This window comes from Pongo abelii, chromosome 16 (genome assembly GCF_028885655.2).
Source record: "Pongo abelii isolate AG06213 chromosome 16, NHGRI_mPonAbe1-v2.0_pri, whole genome shotgun sequence".
In the NCBI taxonomy this organism is placed as follows: domain Eukaryota; kingdom Metazoa; phylum Chordata; class Mammalia; order Primates; family Hominidae; genus Pongo; species Pongo abelii.
In genome coordinates this window covers 70073587-70098649 of record NC_072001.2, presented here as the reverse complement: position 1 = coordinate 70098649, position 25063 = coordinate 70073587, and the positions used below count along the sequence as shown (strand labels likewise).

General features: G+C 48.8%; 1 long non-coding RNA gene across 1 annotated transcript; it reads left to right on the top strand.

Moving 5' to 3' along the window:
* Positions 1-2953: 2953 nt before the first annotated feature.
* Positions 2954-15088, top strand: LOC112129098 (uncharacterized). The gene is made up of 3 exons (XR_008514253.1): positions 2954-3529; positions 4340-4591; positions 14793-15088. It is a non-coding gene; the product is annotated as an uncharacterized LOC112129098 (long non-coding RNA).
* The last annotated feature ends 9975 nt before the right edge of the window (positions 15089-25063 follow it).

Genomic DNA, 25063 nt, shown 5'->3' with positions numbered 1-25063 from the left:
ACATCACCTTCCGGCTTGTAACTTCAGTTTCTTCATTTCTGCATTGGAAACCATGAAACTTGCCCAGACTTTCAGGGGAGCTAGTGAGAGAAAAAAAATGGGTCCCAGTTTCCAATTAATGGGTGACCACATGTCCGAGGCACCTGGGGAAAGCCTGATTTACGCTTGCTGCCCGGCGTAATTACTAATGATCCCTCGTTCTTGCTCACAAGTGTCTCTGTTCAGAAAATACATCATCTGGTCACCCTACCAAGTATAGATGATATCCCGGGTGAATGATAAATCACACAGTCACTCTGCCACCTGTGGGCTCACTTCCTAATGGATTTTTGAATGGTTTATTCTCACCCATTCCACTTTGGACATGACCCTTGTCAGAGCAATAAATGCAAACTCATGTTAGTGTCACCGTTAACAAATCACAGAGAGTGAGTCCGATCTGAGAGGGGAGCTAAGTCCACCTTTGGGGGCTGGGCACTTGGTGGCCAGCTAGCAGGGCAGCAGCTCTTTCTCTGGAATTCCAGGATCTTGGGCAGGCAGCTGGGCCCCAGGGGCCTGAGCGTGTAGGTTACAAAGTGAATTGTTGAAAAAGATATTTAAGATCATAGTTTAGTTTTGTGATGGAGAAAAATGAAAGCAGCATCTCAGTCCCTCTTTTTGGAAAGGGAAACCCAAGCCTTTGAGTGCTAGGGTGGGGCAGAGGTGGGTGAGAGGTGAGCAAGAGTGACAGCATTTGTGTTTTGGGGGCTGCCACCAGATTTGGTCATCTTGGGGTGGATCTGGCTTTTCCTGGGGTGGGGGCAGGCCTGGGGGATAGGGTGCCCTCAGGATAAGGGAGAGGGTGACAAAGTACCTGGAAGAGGATGGTGGCTCTGGATACTCTGCTGGGAGAGGAGATGAGGAGGTTGTGAGTTCCTGAGATGGAGTCCTGTGCCTGCTCCCCAGTGCAGGCAGGGCCTTGTTGGGCTGGTGGTGGGGGTCAGGGGACTGGACAGGGGTCTTTGGTGGCTCTGGGCACATCCAGCAGAGTGGAACATATCAGTAGCTGGCTCCATGAAGCAGGGGCCAGAGGTCCTGTAGCAGACATTTGCAGAGGAAGGGGCAGCATCAATGTCAATGTCACAGCCTGGGCTGCGGTCCCAGCCCTGCCCCATGTCCTGGGACACTGTGTCCATGAGCAACTTCTTGGAGGATTGAAGAAGGGGTGGGGATATAGAGTGCTGCAGAAATGCTCTAGAAATTGGCCCTTGTGGGCCGGGCGCGGTGGCTCACGCCTGTAGTCCTAGCACTTTGGAAGGCTGAGGTGGGCAGATCACTTGAGGTCAGGAGTTCAAGATCAGCCTGGCCAACATGGTGAAACCCCGTCTCTACTAAAAATACAAAAATTAGCCAAGTGTGGTGGTGGGTGCCTGTAATCCCAGCTACTCGGGAGGCTGAGACAGGAGAATCGCTTGAAACTGGGAGGTGGAGGTTGCAGTGAGCCAAGATCGTGCCACTGCACTCCAGCCTGGGTGACAGAGTGAGACCCGTCTCCAAAAAAAAAAAAAGAAGAAGAAGAAAAAAGAAATTGGCCCTTGTAAAGGGGGTATGATGGAAGGCATGGGGATACAGGTGAACTTGATTTAGAAAACTGAAGGACTGGAACATTTCTTAGACCCAAGTGTAAAGAAGGCTTCAGACCAGCTGTAGGAACTCAATGAGTTCCTCTGAGAGGGACCAGGCTTTCAGCGAGCTGGGCTTGGGGCTCAGCAGAGACTTGGAGTTCAAGTTTCATTTTTCTTCATTATTATTTTTTAAATGTACATTCATGTGCAAAGGGCATATGTTCTAGAAAACAGGTAATATGACTGTTTCTATGACAGGAGGTCATTGTGAAGTGTGCCACTGAGTGGGGTACCTTCCATGGCCAGGTGCTTTGGGACATGATCTCAAACCCTCACATCCACTCTGTAGACAGAGACTATTACCCGCATTTTTCAGATGGGGAAACTGAGACTCCATGGGGAGCCGTGACCCCGCTGAGCTCTTACAGGCAGGTAAGTGATGGGGCTGGGATTTGTCTGTCTGTGTTGTGGCCACTACACCCCACGACCTGCCTGCGCTGTACCCCAGCTCGGCCGCTCATTCCCTGGGCCTCTTTGGGTTTCAGGCCCTGGCCTTTGGAGCTGTGGAGGGAGAGCTCGTGAGGAGGCCTGGAAGACTGCGACCCTGTGGAGGCACCTGGTGGTAGCCTGGGGGTTGCTGATGGGTGGTAGGGTCAGCAGTCAGAAACAGCTGTTTGTTGCCAGGGCGGGGACAAGCCAGGGCCCCGGAACTCCTCTGTGCCTGTCCCTGGCCTGGCCCCAAGCCCTACACTTCACTTCCACCTTGCAGATCTTGCCAACTTGAACCCTACAGAGAAGGGGGTTCTGGGAAAAGCAGTTCTGAACCTCAGGGGAGAGCAAAGGTACCAAGAGACACCCGGCCCAGCACAGTGCCTCCGGGGCCTGGCCTCATCTCTCTGGGTGCAGAGTCCTTCTTTGCAAGGGAAAATCCTTCGCCAGCCCTGGCCTCCTTGGGAGACTCCACAAATGGGTGTGTGCAGGGAGCCTGGCAGCTGCTTTGTGCTTAACACACGTCACTGAGTCCAAATAGAAGGTCTTATCTTAAAACATAACTTACAGAGAACACATGGTGACGCTGTGGGCTGGGAGAGCTTCGTATCAAGGTAGCAGCTGCGTTTTCAGGCTCCTCAGTGTCCTGAGGGAACCGTCAGGCCTCTCAGGGCAGGTGCGGGCTCTGGGGGAAGCTGCAGTTGGGAAGACGTCTTGGCAGCTGCCCCTGCCCCTGACACACACTGGACATGGACACAAACCAGCCCCACCGGGCCCCCTGCCGCAGCCTGGAGCCAGGTAGTGTGGCTCAGCACTGTGACCTCGCAGGGGGCCCTGGGCTCCTACATTCTGAAGGGAAAGAAGAGGGAGGGAGGGAGACAGGACAGGGAGGTAGGGAGCCATTTCCATCCCTCTCTGGTTTCCTCTCCCCGTCCTCCTCTCTTCTCTCTGACCATCCTTAGGGGCCCTCAATGCTGTACATGTTACAGAGTCCCCCTTTCTCCCTATGGCCCCTGCTCTGGCATTAAGATGTGGGGATGAGAGGAGAGCAGGGCCCTTTCCCTGCCCCCAGAGCTGGCCCTGCTGGGGGTTCAGGCGCCTGTCTCTAGAGCAGGTAGCCTGGGCAGCTGCTTTCAGAGAGGACTTTGTGCAAGTGACCCCATGCTTTCTCTTCCTGAGGAGGAAGCACCACCAGAAGGAAGCCTGGCCTGGGGTTCCCAGAATGAAGCCAAACTCCATCACCCCTCTCTCACGCCAATCCCTACCTCCCCCAAACACCCCCTCAACTTTCCCCACAGAATTAGCCAATTAGAAAAAGCTTCTCTTCCTAGGGGCTGTAGAGAGGCAGCCCCAAGTGGAGTGAGCTGTGCTGGGACAAGGGGCAAAGATGCGAGTCTGAGTCCAGCACCTGCTGTGGGGTGGCTGTGAACCTTTGGGTGAGTTTCTTTCTAAGCTTTGGACCTGAGTTTCTGCCTGTGATGAGCAAGCTTGCACCTGCCTCACCAGCCCATAAGCAGGATGGGTGGGAGGTGAGTTCAGCCCCCAGCACAGTGCCAGGTGCATGGTAGACATGCAATAAAGTACAATGTGGGATTTATTCTTCCCCGAGATGGAGTCTTGCTCTATTGCCCAGGCTGGAGTGCAGTGGCACAATCTCACCTCACTGCAACCTCTACCTCCCGGGTTCAGGCGATTCTCCTCCCTCAGCCTCCCAAGTAGCTGGGATTACAGGCATGCACCACCATGCCCGGCTTTTTGTATTTTTAGTAGAGACGGGGTTTCACCATGTTGTCCAGGCTGCTCTCAAACTCCTGACCTCATGATCCACCCACCTGGGCCTCCCAAAGTGCTGGGATTACAGGCTTGAGCCACCACTCCCGGCCTTTTTTTTTTTTTGAGACAATATCACTCTGTTGCCCAGGCTGGAGTGCAGTGGCACGATTGCAACTCACTGCAACCTCCAACTCCTGGCTTCCAGCAATCCTCCCACCTCAGCCTCCCAAAGCTCTGGAATTACAGATGTGAGCCACTGTGCCCGGCCTATATGTATTGTTTTTTGTTTGTTTGTTTGTTTGGGACATGGTCTCGCTCTGTCACCCAGGCTGGAATGCAGTGGTGCCATCTTGGCTCACTGCAGCCTTGACCTCCCAGGCTCAAGCGATCCTCCTACCGCAGCCTCACCAAATAGCTGGGACTACAGGCTCACGCCACCATGCCTGGCTAATTTTTTGTTGTTGTTGTTGTAGAGATGGGATTTCGCCAGGTTGCCCATGCTGGTCTTGAACTCCTGGACTCAAGTGATCCACCTGCCCTGGCCTCCCAAAGTGCTGGGATTACAGGCTATATATTGCTAAAGAAAGAAAAAGCACTAATGGCTGAGGCTAGAGAGACCTTGCTGAGGAAGAGGGAACCTAAAATGGGAAATAGCGGCCTGGTAAAGAGGTGTGGCCAGAGGACAGCCTGGAGCAGAGCCAGGAGAAACTGCTCTGGGTGAAGAGGTGAGTCTGGGAGCTTTGGAGGGGGTGTACGGAGAGTGAGCTGTTGACCTGTTTCTAACACTAAGTCCTCTTTGAGTGGTCCCACCTCTGATGACATCTCCATCCCCTTAGCTCTGCAGGCCAGAAACCCAGGAGGCAGCTTTAGTACTTCCCCTCATCCCATATCCAATTCATCTGCAAGCCTTGCTGAGTTTGCCTCCTAAAAAGCTCTTGCATGTGCTCACTTCTCATGCCCTGGCAAACCATGAGAAGAGAAGAGGGATAGGCATGAAGGCTGGGCAGCCAGAGGGTTGGACTGCAGTGGTCCCAAGCCCTTGCTGCATTTGTGCAACACACCCTGGTGTGTGGCCCAGTACAGAACATAGCCCCACTTTGCTGCGCCGAGGACGTGGACATCTGATCTAAGCTTGGCCCCTTTGCTTCTTCCAAGCTGGAGGTGGATTATAAGTGAGTGATGAGAAGAAGTAAGGGCAGTTCTGTACTCATCCTCGCAGCAAGGCCCAGGGCCAGTGGTGGCCACCTCACCAGGTAATCCCTGCAGTGTGGATCCAGCTGGGGACGGAACGCCTGGCTTCCCTCACCCCTGTGCATTTCCTATGCCTGGGTCTCCTGCCTTCGCATCAGCTCTGAGCACTGCTCAAGAGCCTTCCAATGTGTTCCCTGTTTAATACATGGTTGGTTTCTGTTAGGGTCTGGCTACAAAATGAGCTGCAATCGAACCCAGGAGTTCAGAGACAAGGTGGATGGATCAGGATTTGGGTGGAGGACTTCTGGAAGGAGGTGGGACTTGAACAGAAGTTTAAAGGAAGGGAGAGGGCTTTCCAGGGGAAGGAAAGTCTGCCCACAGTGAAAGGAAAGCTAGAACAGTGAGCAGCAATGAGGTGAGGGAGCGTTTCTGGGAATAGAAGGGAACTTTGGGAGCTCCCTAATTTATAGCCCCTTCCTGGTAGGACCAGCCCTGACTCTAAGTACGTATCACTGTCATTTCACTAAAATGAAAACTGCCTCAAGATTCATTTATGCATATGGCTTTCATTAGGAGGTATGATTAACTCACTTCATTTGTTCATTCATCAGATTTAACTGGGTGTCTACTTAGTGGCAGGTGCTGTGTTGGTCACTGGGGACACTGAGATGAATACATATAATCCTTGACCAATCCACAAATTCAGTTCAGATGGACAGACAGGTACCATTCCAATGCAGCATGGCAAGGCTATGCCGGGGAATTACAAGAGCTTTGGGGACACAAAGGAGGCAGCAGGGACCTCTGCCTGAGATGAGTCAGAAAAGAACTTCAGAAAGCAGGTTTCAGTTCACACTAACAAGTCAATGACTAATATGGCATGAGATCTGTTCCTGAGACAGATGAGCAAGTTAATATCTGCCTCATTTGCCTGGAGTCAGGATTGATAGACAGGTTTTGACAGCCAGTAGGGAAGCAGGATAGTGCTGTAGTTAGAAGGATAAGCTTTAACACCAGAATACCTGGATTCGAGCCTCAGATCTGCTATATATATGCCATCTGACCCAAGCCAATGACTTAGCCTCTCCGAGCTTGTTTCCTTAACTGGAACATAGGAATAAAAAGAGGATTTACCTCATAGAATTTGGGGGAAGATGAAATAAGATAATACAAACAGGGTACCCAGCACACAGTTAACACTCAGCACATGTCAAATAAAAAGTCAAGCTCACTCTGAAGAGGGGAGAGGATAACTTAGGAGAATGAAAGGCCTCAAAAGTAAGGCTGAGAAAATAAAATGTAAATAACAGTAACCAAAGAATATTATATGTTATCATCAATGCATGTATAGATATGCTTGTTTTCCTCATATAATCTTCCTCACAACCCTGTGAAGCAAGTCTTATCATCTTCATTTTCAATTCTATTTGTTGCAACCCCTTCCTTTTATAGACGAGGAAACTGAGGCTCAGAGGGGAAGCCATTTCCCCAAGGCCTCGCACACAGCGTGAAGATGCAGTCTGGGTCTTCAGGCCACGCACCTGTGCTTTTGTTTGAGCCTCGTAATGTGGCTGCCTGGGAGGGCTGGAGGGGACCCTGGCCTGAGCCAAGGCTGGGAGGCTGCACTGGGTGCTGCAGGTGTGACTGATGAGGAGACAGAGCTGGCTGAAGTGGAGGCTCTGCACTGGGGAGCAACCAGGAGGGTTCAGTGGCGATCCCTGAGGGAAGATAGACAAGTGGGCAGGGAGGCGAGGCAGACGCCTTACAAATGAAAATGCAGAAGCCAAATGTTGTAGCCTTTTTGGGGCAGAGGGGTGGCCTGCAGGGACTGGAGGCAGGGTCTGGTGGCAGAGCTCTGGGCTCCTGCACTAGGGGAATGTCCTCCCTGAGCCAGGCTTTTCCACATATCTCCTCTTGCCCAAGTAGACATTATAATTCCTCCTCTGCCATTCAGAACACGGAGGTTCGGAGAAGTGCAGTGACTGGCCCAGGGTTACAGAGAAAGGAAGTGGCAAACCATCACTCAAACCAGGGTCTTCTGTCTCTGATGCTATCTTCCTTCCAAAACATGATCCTAGCAGCTAATGAGAATCGTTGACAACTGACTAGGAGCCACAGACAGTGCCGAGCGCTTTACCTGGATTACCTGTAACCTGTAATGTCCCTCCCTCATTTTATGGAGTAGGAGCCTCAGGCTCAGAGAGGTTATGTGAGATGCCTGAAGCCACACAGCATTATAACCCAGATCTTTCTTGACTCAGAAGCCCACACTCCTTTCTCTATAGCTTGTTTCCTGAAGTGTGTTCCATGGCATGCCCATTGGCGTCCTGGCAGTGGAGGTGTTGGTGAACAAACATTTTGGGAAACATTGGGTTAGACAGTGATCTTCATGTTAAGGTTTCTCAGAACCTGTATTAATCTATTTTGTGAATCTCTGACAGTGGAAATTGGTATACACAAACTGATTTGGTCCTTAGAACTCTTTTATCATTAAACATTGCATTGGTTAGAAATGTGTTGAGTTGCAAATAAGAGAACCACCTCCCTCAGTAGTGGCCAGGAACCAGTACAGGAATAAGCAGTCCAGGGCTGATGTGGTGGCTCAGACGTGGCACTGGGAACCCAGACTCCTTCCAGCTTCCTGCTCTGCCCTCCTTAACATGTAGCTTTCATCCTGATGGTTGCAAAACGACCACAGCCCTTTCAGCCACCACAGCTACATTCCAGGCAGGAAGAAGGAGAAGGCAAGGTACAAAGGTGAGTTTGAACCTTTATAACTGGAATCATCCTCCAGCTGACTTCTGCTTACATCTCATTGGCCAGAAGTATGTCACTTGATCACTCTAGCTGCAAAGGAGCCTGGGAGAGCAAGTATTTCTAAGGAGCACATTATCAGTTGAATGGAATCAGAGGTCTATGGGTAAGAAAGATGGGGAGGATGGATACCACAAAACCCCTTCTGGGATTAGTGTTCTGTGAACCTAATTTGGAATATGTTGCTCTATACTCAAGCACCACCCCCTCCCCTTTATTTTTCTGCCCAAAGTCAACTCACTTTCCAAGGCCTACAAATGGTCCCTCCTCTGCCAAGGCTCTCAGATTTCCCCTACCTCCTACTTCATACCCCTTCCTCCTTGGCAGTTGGTGCACTCCTTATCAGTACATTGTGGGTTGTGCAAGAGTGAGGAATACGGAAGTCCAACTCCCCTATTTTGTTACCTATCTGCTGCTGGAGGGCAAGGACATATCTTACTTGCATAGGATCTACTGCAGGGCAAGCCCTGGCACAAAAGCCAATTAATTGTATGAATGGAGTGAAGAGGCAGAAAGTGGTTCAGAAGGCCTTGCTTGGTTAATTGAAGCAAGCACCAACTTAAGCCAGTATAAACAGAAAAGCAGACTCTTTAAGAAGGATCCAGAGGGCTTTGGGGAACACAGGGCCAGAATGTAGGCAGGGCTCAGGACAGGATGGGGACAGTCTGAAAGGGCATTAGGATGCCAGGCAGCCTCTCTCCACATGGGTTATTTCATTCCTGTCTTAGAACCTTGGGGCTGCTATAACAAAATGCCATAAACTGGGTGGCTTATAAGCAACAGAGATCTATTTCTCATGGTTCCAGAGGCTGGGAAGTCCAAGACCAAGCTGCTGGCAGATTCCGTATCTGGTGACGATGGCCTGCTTTCTGGTTCAGAGATGGCACCTTCTCACTGTATCCTCATATGATGAAAGGGGCAAGGGTCTTTCTGGGGTCTCTTTATAAGGGCACTAATCCCACTTATAAAGGCTCCACTCTCATGATCCAGCCACAGGCCCCACCTCCTAATACCATCACTTTGTGGGTGAGGGTTTCAACACATAAATTTAGGGGACAGGCAAATATTCAGACCAAAGCAGTTTTGCATTGTCTACAGTCCCCTTTTCTCTGCATCTCTGTCTAGGAGGCAGGAAGAAGATGGTGGTCCCTCGGTTCCCAGTGTAAATCAGCTCCAGACCAAACTGACCCACTTGGTCCAATTCCTTAGCCTGGGGAAAGACTCTGAGCATCCCAACTTGGGTCAGGTATCACCACTGGTGTCTTCCAGGGTGGGCCAATCAATGGAGTCCACCAGAGAGGGGTGAGGAGGAGATAGTAGGGCTCATGCAGTGCAGTGGGTGAGGGACAGTTAAAGCAGATACCCCAAGATGTGACTACCTCAACTTCAGATGTTGTCATATAGCAGGGGTCAGCAGATGATGACCCATGGGCTAAATCCAGCCTGCCACCATTTTGGTAAGTAAGGTTTTATTGGAACACAGCTATGCTCATCCATTTATGTATTGTCCGTGGCTGCTTTCACACTGCAACAGTGGAGTTGAAGAGTCGTGACAAAGACCATGTGGGCTGCAAAGCCAGATATTTTTTTATCTGGCCCTTTATAGAGCCTGTTTGCCAATGCCTGTATTATAGGGAAGAAGAATGTCTGTCGAGGAGATAGGGGGAAAGGATCTGTCGTTCAGATCTGTATCCCCAAAGGCCGTGGCAGGGGCAGCTGGATGGATGGACGGACGGACAGATGGACAGATGGACAGATGGATGGATGGATGAATTAGAAAGGCAGAAGCTGGAGCCGCTGCGAGTTCTCAGACCACTTCCTTGGATTTTGAGCAGCGCAGAGGGACGCTGGGGAACGGTGTTTTTTCCTCCTCCTTCGCTCAGCCCCACATCTGCTCTTAATTGAGGCGTAGTGGTACAAGCCTGATTGGGAATAGCAGGGGCTGGGATGTGGTGAACATTAGGGAACAGTCACTTGGCAGGCTCCGGAGCTGCCAAAAATGAAAGTGTGCCGCTCGGCCAGATGTTCGCTTATTACCATCCGCTCTTCCTCAAAAACGTTTTAAGGGAACATTTGTTTGTTGAGGAAACACAGCTGTTCCCAGGGAAATGGGTTTCCCTCCTTTAGGCAGAGAAGTGGGCGAGGGGACTGTCGGGAGAGGGACACTGGGGACGCCGTGGGTGGGTGGCAGCGAAAGACCCTCTGTCCGGCCAAGGGTGGGGGTCTGCGTGGACCGCCCTTCCGGACGGACATCCGTCCATCCTTTAGAGACTGTCAAGTCCTGGTGCTCGCCTTGCAGCCTGACTTTCTCCACACTCGTGCGAAGGAGGGACTGCTAGCTGGGTTTCCCAGAGAAGGAAGCAGAGGCTGAAAGGTGAAGTGACTTGACCAAGGCCACAGGCTCATCAGTGGCTGAGCCCAGCCCTGCAGCTGGACTCTGGTCACTAAGACTCTGGCCTGTGCACAGGCCACTTGTGCTCTGGCTTAGTCTGGGGTGTGTCACCTTTGGGTCTCGGCCTTAGAATCTCCACTTTCCAGCTTGCTTGCACTTCTGCCTCTGCATCTCACTTTTAATTTCCTGTATCTCTTTGTCTCTTCCTTCTCAACCCTGGGCTTCTGTGTTTTCCACTTGATTCTGCCTGCCTCCCACTCTGCCCTTCTCAGGGGACCATGTCAGCATCTGTGGGTGTGCAGCTGTGGCTGAGCGGGTCTCTTCCTCCATCTCTGTCTCCCTGTTTCTCTGACTCACCCCCTGTGTCCCTCTCCACCCCTGTCTTTCTTTGTGCCCAGCCAGTGCCCCAAGACACCGTGTTGGTGTCTGGGGAAGGATCTGTATGATTTTGCCTCCACTGGGGCAACTTACTTTTCTCTCTCCCTGGTAAATATTTCTTTTTTTTTTCTTTTTCTTTTTTTTTTTTTTTTTTCAAATAGTGCTTTTCAAGTTGTGTGTCATGACCACTGATGGATCATAAAATCAATCAATAAATGCTAGGTTGTGACCAGTAACTAAAAAAAGGGGGAAAAAAAAGGATAGAAAATATCCGAATGTGTTGTACATACTATTTTGTGAATTATTTGTTTCAGTTCTCTGTGTGGATCTGGATTCCAATGTAAAATATTTTCACAATGAGATTTGATTAAAAATGTTTGAAAACCATTGAGTAAAAGTGCTTTGGCCACAAGTAGCAGAAAAGTTTGACCCAAAAGGCCCCCAAAGAAGGACTTAATTATCACCACTACAAGAAGCCCAGGGGGCGGGGCTGGTGAATCAGGGGCTGGACAATATCATCAGGGAGTCAGGTTCTTTCCTGTTTTGCCCTTGACCCTCCTCAGTGAGCCAGCTTTCTGCGCTCACGGTCACAAGGTGGCTGCTGTGGCTCCATCCACCCTGGCAGGTCCAGGAGAGAAGGAACTATCTCCTCCCTGATACCCCTTTGTAAAAACCAGGAAATCTTTCCTCTCACATTTTACTGGCCAGGACACATGCCCACCCCTTAACTTGTCACTGGCAAAGGAGGCAGGTTTACCATGAATGGCTTCACTAACCAGAGTAGAGCTCTTCCCACAGCGGATGGCTGTGCAGAGGAGAGTGGGCAACAGAGGCCAGGGGCTTCTCTTGCCAAGGAGAAGATGGAGAAGCCTGTGGGCCGCGCTGCCACCATCTGCCCCAGCCTCTCACGTCCCTTCTGCCTGGGTGCCTGCCTCAGTGTCCCTTTAGTCCCTCTTTCGGTCTGTCTTGAGGGGAGGCCATGGTGTGTGTGGGGTATCATTTAGGCTCTCTGTGTTCATTTCCTGTGGCTGCTGTAACAAATCACCACAAACTGGGTGGCTTAAAGCAACAGAAATCAATTCCCTCACAGTTCCGGAGGCCAGAAGCCCCAAATCAAGGCCAGCAGGGCTGGGATACCTCTGAAGGCTCTAGGGGAGAATCCTTCCTTCACTCCTCCAGCTTCTGGTGGCCCCAGGCATCTTGGCTTTTGGCAGCATCACTCCTGTCTCTGCCTCTGTCTTCCCATGGTGTGAGCATGTGAGCCTGTGCGTGTGTGTGTGAGAGCATGTGTGCGTGTGTGCATGAGTGTGCATGTGTGAGTGTGTGAGCCTGTGCATGTGTGAGTGTGAGCATGTGCGAGCATATACATGAGTGCATGTGAGTGTGTGAGCATGTCAGCCTGTGCATGTGTGTGAGTGTGAGTATGTGTGAGTGTGTGCATGACCCTCAACTTAATTACATCTGAAAAGACCTTTTGTTCCAAATAAACTCACATTCACAGGTTGCTGGATGTGGGAATATATTTGGGGGTCACCCTTCAACCAAGGCAGTAGGGCCTATGAGCTGTTAGAAAAACATCCCTGATCCCTCCTTGAGGGTTATAGGGCCCCATTGTTTCTATTCACTGTGAGCCTCTTAGACCACACTTAGTAGCTTCTGCTGATGAGGTGACTCGAGGTGGGCCCCTCCATCATTTACACTAACAAGATAATTCAGGAGAAGGACTGTCTTATGTCAGGAAAAGCAGTCATGGCATTAGAGAGCTGGGGCTTTGAGTCATAGTACATCAGTCTGACCTCTGGGGAGGGGAGGTGGGCTGGAGATTGAATTCCATCATGTGGGCAATGATTCCATCAATTACGGCTATATGAAACTCCAATAAAAACTCTGGACACTGAAGCTTGGGTGAGCTGCCCTGGTTGGCAGTCCTCTGAGTTGGTCACATTCAAAGCTGAGAGGGTGATGTGTCCCTGAGGGTAGTGGGGACTTTGCATTTGAAATCCACCCATACCTTGCATACATGTCTCTCTCTCTGGTTGGCTCTGATTTGTAACCTTCTGCTATAATAAAACTATAATGGCCAAAAAGACAAATGCTGTAGGATTCCACTTATACAAGGCACCTAGGGGGTCAAATTTATGGACACTGAAACTGTTCCAGGGTGGTTGCTAGGAGCTGGAAGGAGGGATGGGGAATGGTTGTTTGATGAGTACAGAGTTTCAGTTTTGGAAGGTGACAAGCATTCCCAAGATTGGCTGCACAGCAATGCAAGTGTGCTTAGCACTGCTGAACTGGACACCTAAAAATGGCCAAGATGGTAAATTTTATGCTAGGTGTATGTTACTACAGTTTAAAAAATTATAATCTTAAATATAGTGCCTTTCTGAGTCCTGTGAGTCTTTCTAGCAAATTATCAAACCTGAGGGTGATCATGGGAACTCCTAAATTTGTAGCCAACTGGTTAGAGAGCAGGTGGCCTGGGGAACCCGTGAGCTTGCAGCTGTCTGGAGTGAGGATAGTCTTGCAGAGGACTGTGCCCATTACCTGTGAAGTGTGGCCATGCTCCACGTAGATGAGAAAAGGGGAGGAAGAAAGTGAGAGCTGACTTTTGCACCAAGTGGCTTTTAGAATCCCACCCAGCCCTGAGTTTCTGTGATTCCTTTACAAAGACCCCCAGCTCCGGAGCACTGCCCCCTGTCCACCACCACCTATCTGTTCCACTTACCAGTGCTGGGCTCCTTCCCCTGATTCTCTTTTTAGGATGTGTGTGTATGAGTGTGAGTGTGTGTGTGTGTGAGCATGAGTGTGTGTGAGTGAACATGAGAGTGTGTGAGTGAACGAGTGTGTGTGAGTGGGAGCATGTGTGATCCTGTGCGTGTGTGTGACTGTATGTGAGCATGTGTGTGCCTGCATGAGTGTGTGTGAGACCATGTACACAAGTGTGCATGTGAGTGTGTGACCATGTGTATGAGTGTGAGTGCATGTGTGTGCGTGTGTGAGTGTGTGCATGAGTGTGCATGTGGGAGCATATGCATGTGTGTTTGTGTGTGAGCATGTGTGAGCATATGCATGTGTGTGAGCATGTGTGAGCATATGCATGTGTGTGAGCATGTGTGAGTGTGTGCATGAGTGTGCATGTGTGAGTGTGTGAGCATGTGAGCATATGCATGTGTGAGCATGTGCATGAGTGTGCATGTGTGTATGTGAGCCTGTGCGTGTGTGCAAGTGTGAGCATGTGTGAGCGTGTGCATGAGTGTGCATGTGAGTTTGTGAGCCTGTGCATAAGTGTGAATGTGAGCATTGCGAGCATGTGCATGAGTGCATGTGTGAGTGTGAGCATGTGTGAGCACGTGCATGAGTGTGCATGTGTGAGGAGCATGTGTGTGAGTGCATGTGTGAGTGTGTATGTGTGAGAGTGTGCGTGAGTGTGCATGTGTGAGTGCATTCTCTTCCCATCAGGACTGTGAGCTCCTCTAGGCCTAGAACTACACTTTCTACCTTTCTGTTGCTTGCACCACCAAAGTGTTTCCTGATGAACGGATCCAGACCTCTCTCTCTTCCCAGCCTGAAGGGCTGCCTCTTTGGTGGGCACTCACTGTCGTGCTTCTATGGTAAGAGTTTTGTTTCTTTGAGTTTGTGCTGGATTGCTCTTTGGAGTCCTTGTAGACAACAGGAAGGAAGAGAGCTGTTCAGCTACAATCCAGCACAGTGACTAACAAAACAAACAAAACACTGCCTGGCTGCACCCCGAGCTCGCCACCCCCACCTGTGGTCCTGAGGCCACGAGGAGGGATCAGACCCTCCTTCCCTAGGATGACCTCGCAGTCCCTGGGGATGCGGACTGTTTAATTAGAACACCTTCAGTCGGAAACGCTCATCCATTTATAGGGAAAACAGCAACAGGCTTTTAAGGACATGCCATAAGTTTTACAGTTATTGGATTTTTCAACTTGTTTACAAAAGCAATATTGTTAAATGGCCAACGGCCAGGCCCAGTTGTTTTTCCTCCTGTGCCTTCTGACGACAGGAAGGCATATTATCTACCCCCAGCCAGCTCCCGGGAGGTGTGTGCAACAGCATTCCATTTTGCTATCTGTTTAATTATCCATTCAGCCCAGCTTACACTAAAGCTCTTTCTCGTTTATTCACAGCCAGATCTGCTCTGGAATGCAGCAAAGCGCTCCTTCCTGCTTTCTCAGCCCCTGCAGCAGCTCCTGCTTCACTCCAAGAAAATGCCAGCCCCCTAAGAACCTGTCCCTTTAGAACAGTGGATCCAAAAGCTGACCCAAGAGACCTTGAACTTAACACTTCTGGGTCATGGGCTCCTTCTTAATGATAGAAAGAAGATTGCTTTAGAAGACTGGTTTGCAAACAAGTCTGCTGGGCACTAGAAGCCTTGGGAAGATTTGAAAAATAAATCTTATTGGCCTCACCATTTCACATTCTGACTTAGAGGGTGTGGGCTCTCTAATCTGATTGTGTTTTTTTCTGTTTTTGTTTTTGTTTTTGAGACAGAGTCTTACTCTTTCACCCAGGCTGGAGTGCAGTGGCGCGATCTCGGCTCATGGCAGCCTCCACCTCCCAGGTTCAAGTGATTCTCCTGCCTCAGCCTCCCGAGTAGCTGGAATTCCAGGCACGCACCACCACACCTAACTAATTTTTGTATTTTTAGTAGAGACAGGGTTTCACCATGTTAGCCAGGCTGATCATGAACTCCTGACTTCAAGTGATCCATCCACCTCGGCCTCTCAGAATGCTGGGTTACAGACATGAGTCACCGTGCCTGGCCTAATCTGAATTTTTGAAAGCTCCCGCAGGTAATTTTGATACCTAGCAGCTGGAGCTGGAGTCCTTTGGCCTTGATCACCTCTGCCTGTCTTTGCCCCTGAAGTTCTGTGATGCTCTCTCCTGATGGTGGGTGAGGGTGGGAGGCCGGACCTCCTCCCACTGTTCTTACGAGCACTAGGTAGGAACTCCACACCTGCCCAGCTGGCTGGGCTTGAGTGAGCTCACACCTGGAAAAGTCATCTTAGGGAAATATCCAGGTGGACAGGGCTCGGAAATCATGTAGCTATGAGTAACTGGAAAGCACGCATGAGCTGATGTGAGGATTTTGTGAATGGTCTTCTCATGGAACATCTGTACTGGCTTAGCAGTGTCTGCGGGACCTGGGAAAATGTATCCCTGGCCCAGGTTTCACTGGGAAAGCACCTCCAGATGAAGGTGGACTTGACCACTGCGGCTGGCTTGGCTGAGGGCTGTGGAGAGGAGGGTGAGGGGCAGGGAGCTCAAGGTGGGAGCCCCTGTTCTTAGCAGCCCTGGTTTGTCCCCAGAGAAGTAGGCCACAGGGAGAGGGGCCAGGAGCTCCTGCATTCAAACTTCCTCACCCCTCCCCTCTGCAGTCCCGTTTGACAGCAAAAGGGGACTGAGGGTCCAAGACAGGATTGAGTGATTTCATGAAGGTCACAGGGCTGCTAAGTGGTGGAGCCAGAATTTGCCCTCAGATCTTCTAATTCCAAGTCCACAGCTCCGTGGGCCTCCCTTATCATAATGCACTTACTCATGCATGGGGCTTTCACTCTTCTCAAAATACGTCCATATACAGGACTCTACATGAATAACTGAGCTAAGCAGGGTTAGGTTTTGAGTCCTCAGTTGAAAACTGAGGAAACCAAGACTGTTTTAAATTCTCCTTTGAACTAGCTTTTAACACCTTACTGGTTCCTTCACTAATTAGTGAGTTATGACCACACAGCCATAACTCTTACAAATCAGAAGCTATAAGAAGGAAGGCTGTAAAGCTAGGTATGGGGGCAGATAGCAGAAAGAACAGGAGGTTTGGACTTAGTCTGTAGCTTTTACAAGCTATGACTCTGGGCAAGGTACTTAAATATTAAGGTGTTTTTTTTAATGGGGTCTTGCTATGTTGTCCAGGTTGACTTCAAACTCCAGAGCTCAAGGAATCCTCTTGCCTCAGCTTCTTGAGTAGCTTGGAGTATAGGCATGAGCCACTGCACCTGGCTTAAATTTTAAGTTTTGACATCTATGTTAAAGGATAATTGTGTCCGCACCCAAACCTGATCTTGATTATAGTCCCCATAATCCCCACATGTTGTGGGAGGGACCACTTGGAGATAATTGTATCATGGGGGCAGTTTCTCCCATCCTCTTCTCATGATAATGAGTTAGTTCTCATGAGATCTGATGGTTTTATAAGGGACTTTTCTCCCTTTTGCTCAGCACTTCTCCTTGCTGCTGCCATGTGAAGAAGGATGTGCTTGCTTCCTCTTCCACCATGATTGTAAGTTTCCTGAGGCCTCCCCAGCCATGTGGAACTGAGTCAATCAAATTTCTTTCCTTTATAAATTACCCTGTTTCGGGCAGTCCTTTACAGCAGCATGAGAATAGACTAATATGGTAAAGAAGTCACTTTAATACAAATATAAAGATGAATAAGTGTCAAAAAGATTTTATTTAACGCACTAATTAATGCAGGAACCAGTAACATGTTAAAAACTAGTCCAAGGGAGAATTCAAAAGAGCACACATACACACATATAGGAAATTTGAAATAAATCCATAAAAAGTTGCAAAATTGGCCAGTATCATTAGGACGATAATCAATTCCAACAAACAACATTGATCATTTGTATTATCATTAGTTTTCTACAATGTATAGAGTTGTAAAATGGCTCAAAGACAAAAAAGGCACAGATAACCCAGAAAAGTCAACTATTCATGACATCCAGTAATCTTTCCTTCCTTCCTTCCTTCCTTTCTTTTTCTTTCTTTCTTTCTTTCTTTCTTTCTTTCTTTCTTTCTTTCTTTCTTTCTTTCTTTCTTTCTTTCCTTCTTTCTTTCCTTCTTTCTTTCCTTCTTTCCTTCCTGCCTTTGCCTTCCTTCCTGCCTTTGCCTTCCTTCCTTCCCTCCCTCCCTCCTGCCCCCCTTCTTTCTTTCCCTCCTTCCTTTGTTTGTTTGTTTGTTTCTTTCTTTCTCTCTCTCTGTCTTTCTCTCTTTCTTCTTTCCCATTTCAAAAACCTTCACATCTTTTCCTACAATTGTACCATAGGGGCAATCCAAAGAGCCTGTGAGAGGGTTAAATGAGATAGCATATGCTTATTACCTGGCATGAAGTCATGGGGCAGAAGGAAAGCTTTTTTCTGTCTTCTCTGATGTTTTGCAGAAATGACCAACAGTAGACAGATTAATAAGAGAAAAAGGCTTAAAAATTTATTTAAGTATATGTGAACATGACAGTCCTGAAAATGTGAGATTCAAAGAAGGCCCAGATGCTTGAGGCTTCAATACCGTCTTGATAGGGTAGAAAGAAAAGGGGGGAATGTAGGCAATTGTGAGGGATGGTGAATGATTTTCAGAGGAAAATGGATGAGCCCAAAGGACAATGGCCTGAGGCAAAGTTCATCTGAGCTCTGGGGGAGGTGGCAGGAAGGTGAGGGGCAGGACTTCACTGTGAGCAAAGATTGTCTTATCATGCAGATAAAGACTCCCAGGTAGCCTTTTGGAGGTGCCCTCAGAAGAATAGATAAAAAGCCTGTTTGGGCATGGTGATGACTTTTAGTTTCTTCTCCAGTGGTTAATCTTTCCTGGTTATTTGATGAGATTCCTGGGGAAGGGGTCTTAAGACAATTGCATTTCTTTTGGAAAGAAGTTTCCTTAGTCAGATAAGAAAATTTGAGGAACAGCCTCCCTCTGCACTGGGGTTGTGGGAAGAGAAACAAGAGAAGGTTAGAAAGTCAAGCAGCTATTAAGGCCTTCCAATTTTTCTTACTTCAAAGTTCTCAGCATGCCAAAAAGTCGTGCTTTGTGGTATTGTTCTCTGTGCCCCAACAAAGTTTATATCCTGGAAACTTCCCTTCCCTTCTCTAACTAGGCCAAAGTACTTCCCTTCTGGATGAGCTTCCCTGATTTCCCAAACCCAAGAGCTTTCTTATCCCTGGAGAATGGTACAGAGGAAAGGGGTTGGGCCATGCTGTCACCCAGAGCCAGGGGCTGGTCTTGGCTCTGCCACAACCTTGGGCAAGTCATTTTTTTGCTGTGGGCTTCAGTTTACTAACAGTAAAAATGAGTAGCTGGATTAAATGACTTTGAAATTATCTTTAGCTTGATAAATCTTAACCTCACATTGACTTATATTACACAACCACAAGTACAGATTTTCTGAGACCGATTGATGGCATAGTTGAACAAACATGGATCTTGAAGCCAGACAGATGAATGTTCAAGTCCCAGCTCAGTGCCTTACTATCTGTGTGACCTTCGGTAAGTTGCTTAATATCTCTGAGTCACTACTGCCTATCTGTCTGATGAGATTATAAACAGAGGTCCCAAAAAGTTATCCTGAGGATGAAGTTGGATAATATATGTTATGTGCCTAATGTAAGTTTAATGCTCAGTAAGTGTTGGTTTCCATTTTCCACTTTGCTATACCCACTGGGTGCTCCCCTGGGTCGCTGGGTCAGATACTCCCTGCCCCTGTTGCTTTGCTGTCCCTGGTCAGGCAATTGGTGAGTGAACAAACCCTTGCTGAGCTTGGCTTTGGCCGTGCATTGAGAGGGTGATAGCATTCAATTGCACTCAAGTAGTTTTAGCCTTGCCATGGAGCTAAGTTGAGGACATGGTAGGGACAGGGGTCTGGCTGGCATCTGGAGGCCACAGATGCTGCTAAATATCCTCCAGTTTACAAGAAAGGGCCACAACAAAGGATTATCCAGCCCCTGGTGTCAATAGTGCCTGGGTTGAGAAACACAGGGGATATTCATGGGGCACTGATAACATCTGCTACAAAAACCAGGACCCAAAGTGGGTGTATTCATCTGTCTTCACACTGCTGATAAAGACATACCTGAGACTGGGTAATTTATAAAGAAAAAGGGGTTTAATAGGCTCACAGTTCCACGTGGCTGGGGAAGCCTTACAATCATGGCGGAAGGCAAAAGGCATGTCTTACATGGCGGCAGATGAGAGAAAATGAGAGCAAAGTGAAAAGTGTTTCCCCTTATAAAACCACCAGATCTCATGTGACTTATTCACTACCACAAGAACAGTATGGGGGAAACTGTCCCCATGATTCAATTATCTCCCATGGGGTCCCTCCCACAACATGTAGGAATTATGGGAGCTACAATTCAAGATGAGATTTGGGTGGGGACACAGCCAAACCATATCAGTGGGTGAAATGACTCTGTCTGGGTCACACCAAGAGTTAGCAACAGCTGGAAAAGAGAAGCTGGATCTTTGGACTCATCAACTAGGGCTCTTTCTGCCACCATGCTGCTCATATCTCACCACCCACGTTGTCAAGTCTCAAAATTATCCTTGCCCATCTGCTTTGACATAGTTTAATAAGCAGAAGTGAACATGTCATGAAAATACCAAATGGTTCCAATCTTTTTTTTTTTTTTTTTTTTTTTGGTGATAGAGTCTTGCTTTGTTACCCCAGGCTGGAGTGCTGTGGCATGATCATACTTCATTGCAGCCTCAAACTTCTGGGCTCAAGTGATCCTCCAGTCTCAGACTCCCAAAGCGCTAGGATTACAGGTGTGAGCCACTGTGCCTGGCTCAAATCTACGAAACTTTGAGCCCTTTGCTGACAGAGAGACTTAGCCCTTTCCTCGGACCTGAAATTATGGAAACATTCCCACCCAAGAATTAATGTAAGAAAAAATTAAATGTTAAATAAGTAAAGACAAGCAACAGTGAGCTAGGAATAAAACACCTTTGGATGTTCATTATGCTGGATTACCGGACAGCTATAGTAGTTCATGCATTTCCCTTTGGCCTATGGATCCATTTCAGTGGCAGTCGGGGACATCATGCATGCCCTGTTATACATTACAGCCTAAATGCCTGGGTGAGGCCAATGGAATCCTGCTCTCCAGGTAAGGGCTTGATTCCTGGCCAGCAGAGCCAGGAAGCCAACAGATGACTGTGTCCACCATTTGAGCTGCCAGGGGCTCTCTCTCACACTCTCACACATGCATGCATATGTGGAGCCCCCAAAACAAGTGGTTTCATGCAAGTGAAAGGAATTTATTCAATTAATTCCTGTAATTATTTAATTAATTCTGTAATCAAGTATATTCTGTAATGGGTGGGTAAGTGGAAAATCATAGCATCCTCTCTGCATGGGGAGTTTCCTTTGAAAGATTGCAACCAGTTGGCATGGCCCAAGGAGACAGTGGGCAGAGGGGGGAGTAGAACAGTTTGGGGCACTACCCGTGAGCAGCATTTGTGCAGCAGACATCTGAAGGGGATGCTTCCTCCCTTGTAGCCAGCAGCGAGCTCAGAGCTCGGGGAGCATCGTGAAAACCCAGACTGGGCAGCAATTCCATGGAATGAGATCAGCTCCACCCTCAGTTTCCCTGTCTGTGAAATGGGGGCTAACACCATCTTTCATGTATCTTTTCTTCCTTCCATTAACAACGATTCGCTAAGGTCCTGATGTGTGCCAGACTCTGATGGAGGCCCTGGGACTGTAACTGAGGAAGAGAGAGAAGGAAGGATGTGGAAGAGGCCCTGGAAAGCAAGACCTTGGAGAGGGTCTGCAGGTTGGGCAAGAGTTGGTTGGGAATATTGTTCCATTTTGACAAGCCCTGGGGCCAGGCTCCATCTGTGAATTCGTGGCCTTCCCCATCGGCACGCAACACCCATGACCTGCCCTCCCCTTTCTTGGCCACATGTCCCCTTCTACCAGGCAGTGACCAAAGCTGGGCTTTCCCCCAAGGTTGCCATGGGATACCATGTCCTCCAGGATCTGAGGCATCCTTCACCCCTCCCACGCACCTCTTTTCCATTATCTGCTCAGTCCTTGTCTCCCTGTCATGGTTGCTGATATTTCAACTGCTTTATTATTGGTTCATTTTCCCATGGGTTTGCCTTGGCTCAAAGGCTAGGCTGTACCACACATGCCCATTAGGATGGCTATTGTCAAAATAACGGAAGATAAATATTGGTGAGGATGTGGAGAAACTGGAACCCTTGTGAAATGATGTGGCTGCTGTGGAGAACAGGATGTTGGTTCCTCAAGAAATTAAACGTGGAATTTCCATACAATCCAGCAATTCCACTTTTTAGTATGTACACAAAAGAATGGAAAGCAGGGACTCAAACAGGTATATGTACACCCATATTCATAGCAGCATTATTCACAACAGTCAAAAGGTGGAAGAAACCCAAGTGTCTACAGATGGGTTAGTGAACAAGATGTGGCATATCCATACAGTGGAATATTATTCAGCCTTAAAAAGGAGGAAATTCTGACACAGGCTGCAACATGGGTGAAACTTGAGGGCATTACACTAAGTGAAATGAGCCAAACACAAGAGGATAAATACAGTATGGTTCCACTCATATTAGGTCCATAAAGCAGTCAAACTCACAGAGCAGAAAGTAGGATGGTGGTGGTTGCCAGAGGATGGGGAAGAGGGGATGGGGAGTTTGTGCTTAATGGGTACTGAGTTTCAGTTTGGGATGATGAAAAAGTTTTGGGGATGTATGGTGGTGACGGTTGCACAATAACGTGAATATGCTTAATATCAATGAAATGTGCACTCAAAAATGATTATGATGAAGTGTCGTATGGATTTTTTACCATAATAAAAAAATGAAGGGGAAAAAAGGCGTTAAGCTCCTTGTGGGCAGAGCCTATACTTCCTACGTCTTTGGTTTCTGTTCGGTGATATCAACAAAGGCAATGCCTTTGTGAAGAGAAGGGGAAGGAAGGAGGAAAGAAGGGATAGGATCAGAGATGGGGGCTGTGGGGTCCTTATGTTCTCTGCCCTCAAGGTGCTCACCTCCCATAGGCCCTTCTTCCAGACCTGCAGCCCTGGCTTCATCCTCTACAGACCTGAAGCAGGCGCTGTAGCCACCCACTGAGGCCTCCACATGCCCTACTGGGCCTTCCTTGTTCCATCCCTGCTGACCTGGAAGGCCACATCCCCTGTGTCCCACCATGCTCAAATCACTCTCATCCACTTTCTGTTCCCAGTTGTGTCACGTTCTCACCACCTACCTGTGACTTCACACAGGCCTTATCTTTTATCTGGAAAGTCTTACCTCACCTGTTGCCTGAGAAAGTCCACCCAGGCTTGGAGTGTCAGTTCACACCCCACCTGCTCTGTGAGACCTCCCTGGATCTCCTGCAGAGATCACACCCCATCCTCTGCGCCTGGCCCATCCTAGCACCTAACACCAGGATCTGTAGGTGCCGACGTCTCCCACTAGAGGGCGGGATGGTGGAGCAGTCACAGCAGATAAGGCCCGTCCCCATCCTCTATCTTTCTTCCTTTCTTGCAAAGCCTGACTTTTGTTCAGCTGGTCCCCTTCTGCCTGGCCATGGGAGTGACCACAGCCCCAGCCCCAGAGAGATGGATCCTGATTCGTCTAAGCTGATCACAGTTTCTCATTCCCCTTGCTAGGGACTGACTGAGGAGAGGGCATGAGATCTGATTCTGGCTGGTGAAACGAGAGGGGAAATTTGCTAGGAGAACTTGCAGGAGTGTTTCTTTTGTGCTTAAAAAGACATGGGGCAAGAGGAAAGAGGTAATTTTCTGCCTCTGGACCTGTTCAACTTTTGTCCATTGGGATTGCTGCAGCCACCATGTGACCATGAGGTGTGACGTCACCAGCATATTGGGGAGGGCAGAACCAGGCAGGGGTCAGAAGCCATACCAGTTATGTTAACAAGGAGAATTTATTATGAATCACGTTAACTAGGGACAAAGCATGTCAACTGGGTAACTGGATGGGTGAAAAGGGAGGTAGCAACTGCAAGAAGCAGATGCTACTTGTAGGGCTGGGAGAAACAGGAAAGGGGCGGGAGTCACTAGCACTTACTTAGAGAAGGAGACCTCTGAGAAGGAGGTGCAGCATGGTTGGTGTGGGTGTCCCTGAGCTTAGAGGATGAGCCCAGCAGGGCAGACCCAGACTCTGAGGCAGTGTGCCATAAGGCTGTGTGTTGAAAAAGCAGCAAATTAGATTCAGCCTTCTATCAGGAGGAACTGCCTCTGCCGAGGTGAAGAAGCATTGCTAGAGCAATGCTGACAGGAAGAGTAAAACCCCTGGGAAGGCACAGAAATTCCCTCTCCCTCCTCCAGCCCTGCTGGAGGGATCCAGCTCCCCGTATTGCCGGGGTTTAACATGGAGCAGTTGTCAAAGCAGAAATGTGGTTTGTGGAGTCCCGGTCCTTGTGTCACAAAGCAGGGTAGAAGGGTGAGTTTGGAACTGAGATAACAGCCCAGTAACCGACACAGACGGAGAGCGCCTGAATCATGGAAGTCATCGCTAAGCATTGAACTAAAAACGCATGGAGCTGCCTGACTTTGGTTTCTTGGCATGGGAGAAAGTAGATATCTCCCTGTGTGAGCTGCTTGTTCCTGGTCTGCTTTTCTGTTATGAACCAGCCTCTGTACTGACACAGTCTTGTCTTATTCAGCTCTTGTCCCCCACAGTGCCTTGCACAGGGCTGCTACATCGGTCAACATTAATCAGATTGAACTGAAGCCCCCCTCACAGCTAGTGTGGTCTTGAGGGACTGGGACCCTGGCTCAGATTCCTGGGCGTAAGTATCTGCTCCCTCCCTCAGCGTGCTAATTCAGGCCAGTTTTCACCTCTCCTATCCTGCATTTCCTCATCTATAAAATGAGGGTATCAAAACCAGTTATCTGGGCCAGACATGGTGGCTCATACCTGTAATCCCAGCACCTTGAGGGGCTGAGGCAGAAAGATCACTTGAGTCCAGGATTTCAAGACCACCCTGGGCAAAATAGGGAGACCTCGTCTCTACAAAAAATAAAAATAAAAAAATTAGTTGGGCATGGTGGCATGTGCCTGTAGTTCCAGCTTCTCAGGAGGCCAAGGCAGGAGAATCCCTTGAGCTCAGGAGTTTGAGGCTGCAGTGAGCCAAGATCATGCCCTAACTAAGTCCAATGAGGGTATCCTCATCAGGGACAGAAAAGACAACCAGATACGCAGAGGGAAGATGGACGCAGAGATTGAAGTGATGCTGCCACAGGCCAAGGAAATTTCCCGAGGCCGCCAGATGCTGGCACAGGCAAGGAAACATTCTTCCCTAGAGCCTTCAGAGGGAGCACGGCCCTACTGACACCTTGATGCCAGACTTCTGGCCTCCAGAAGTATGAGAGAGTACATTTGTGTTGTTTTAAGCCATCAAGGCTGGAGCCTGGGTGATAGAGTGAGACCCTGTCTTGAAAAACAAATAAACAAACAAAAAACAGTTGTCTCATTGGGTTGTGCTGTTGCTAGGCCTGCTTCACACACAGTAAGCATTATTTTAGCTACTGTTATTGGCCATCAACTTGCATGCTGCTTTTCTGACAAACGGGCTTTGAATGCTCCACCCAAAAAAACCCAACTGTACTCTGTGCCTCACAGAGAGAGCTAG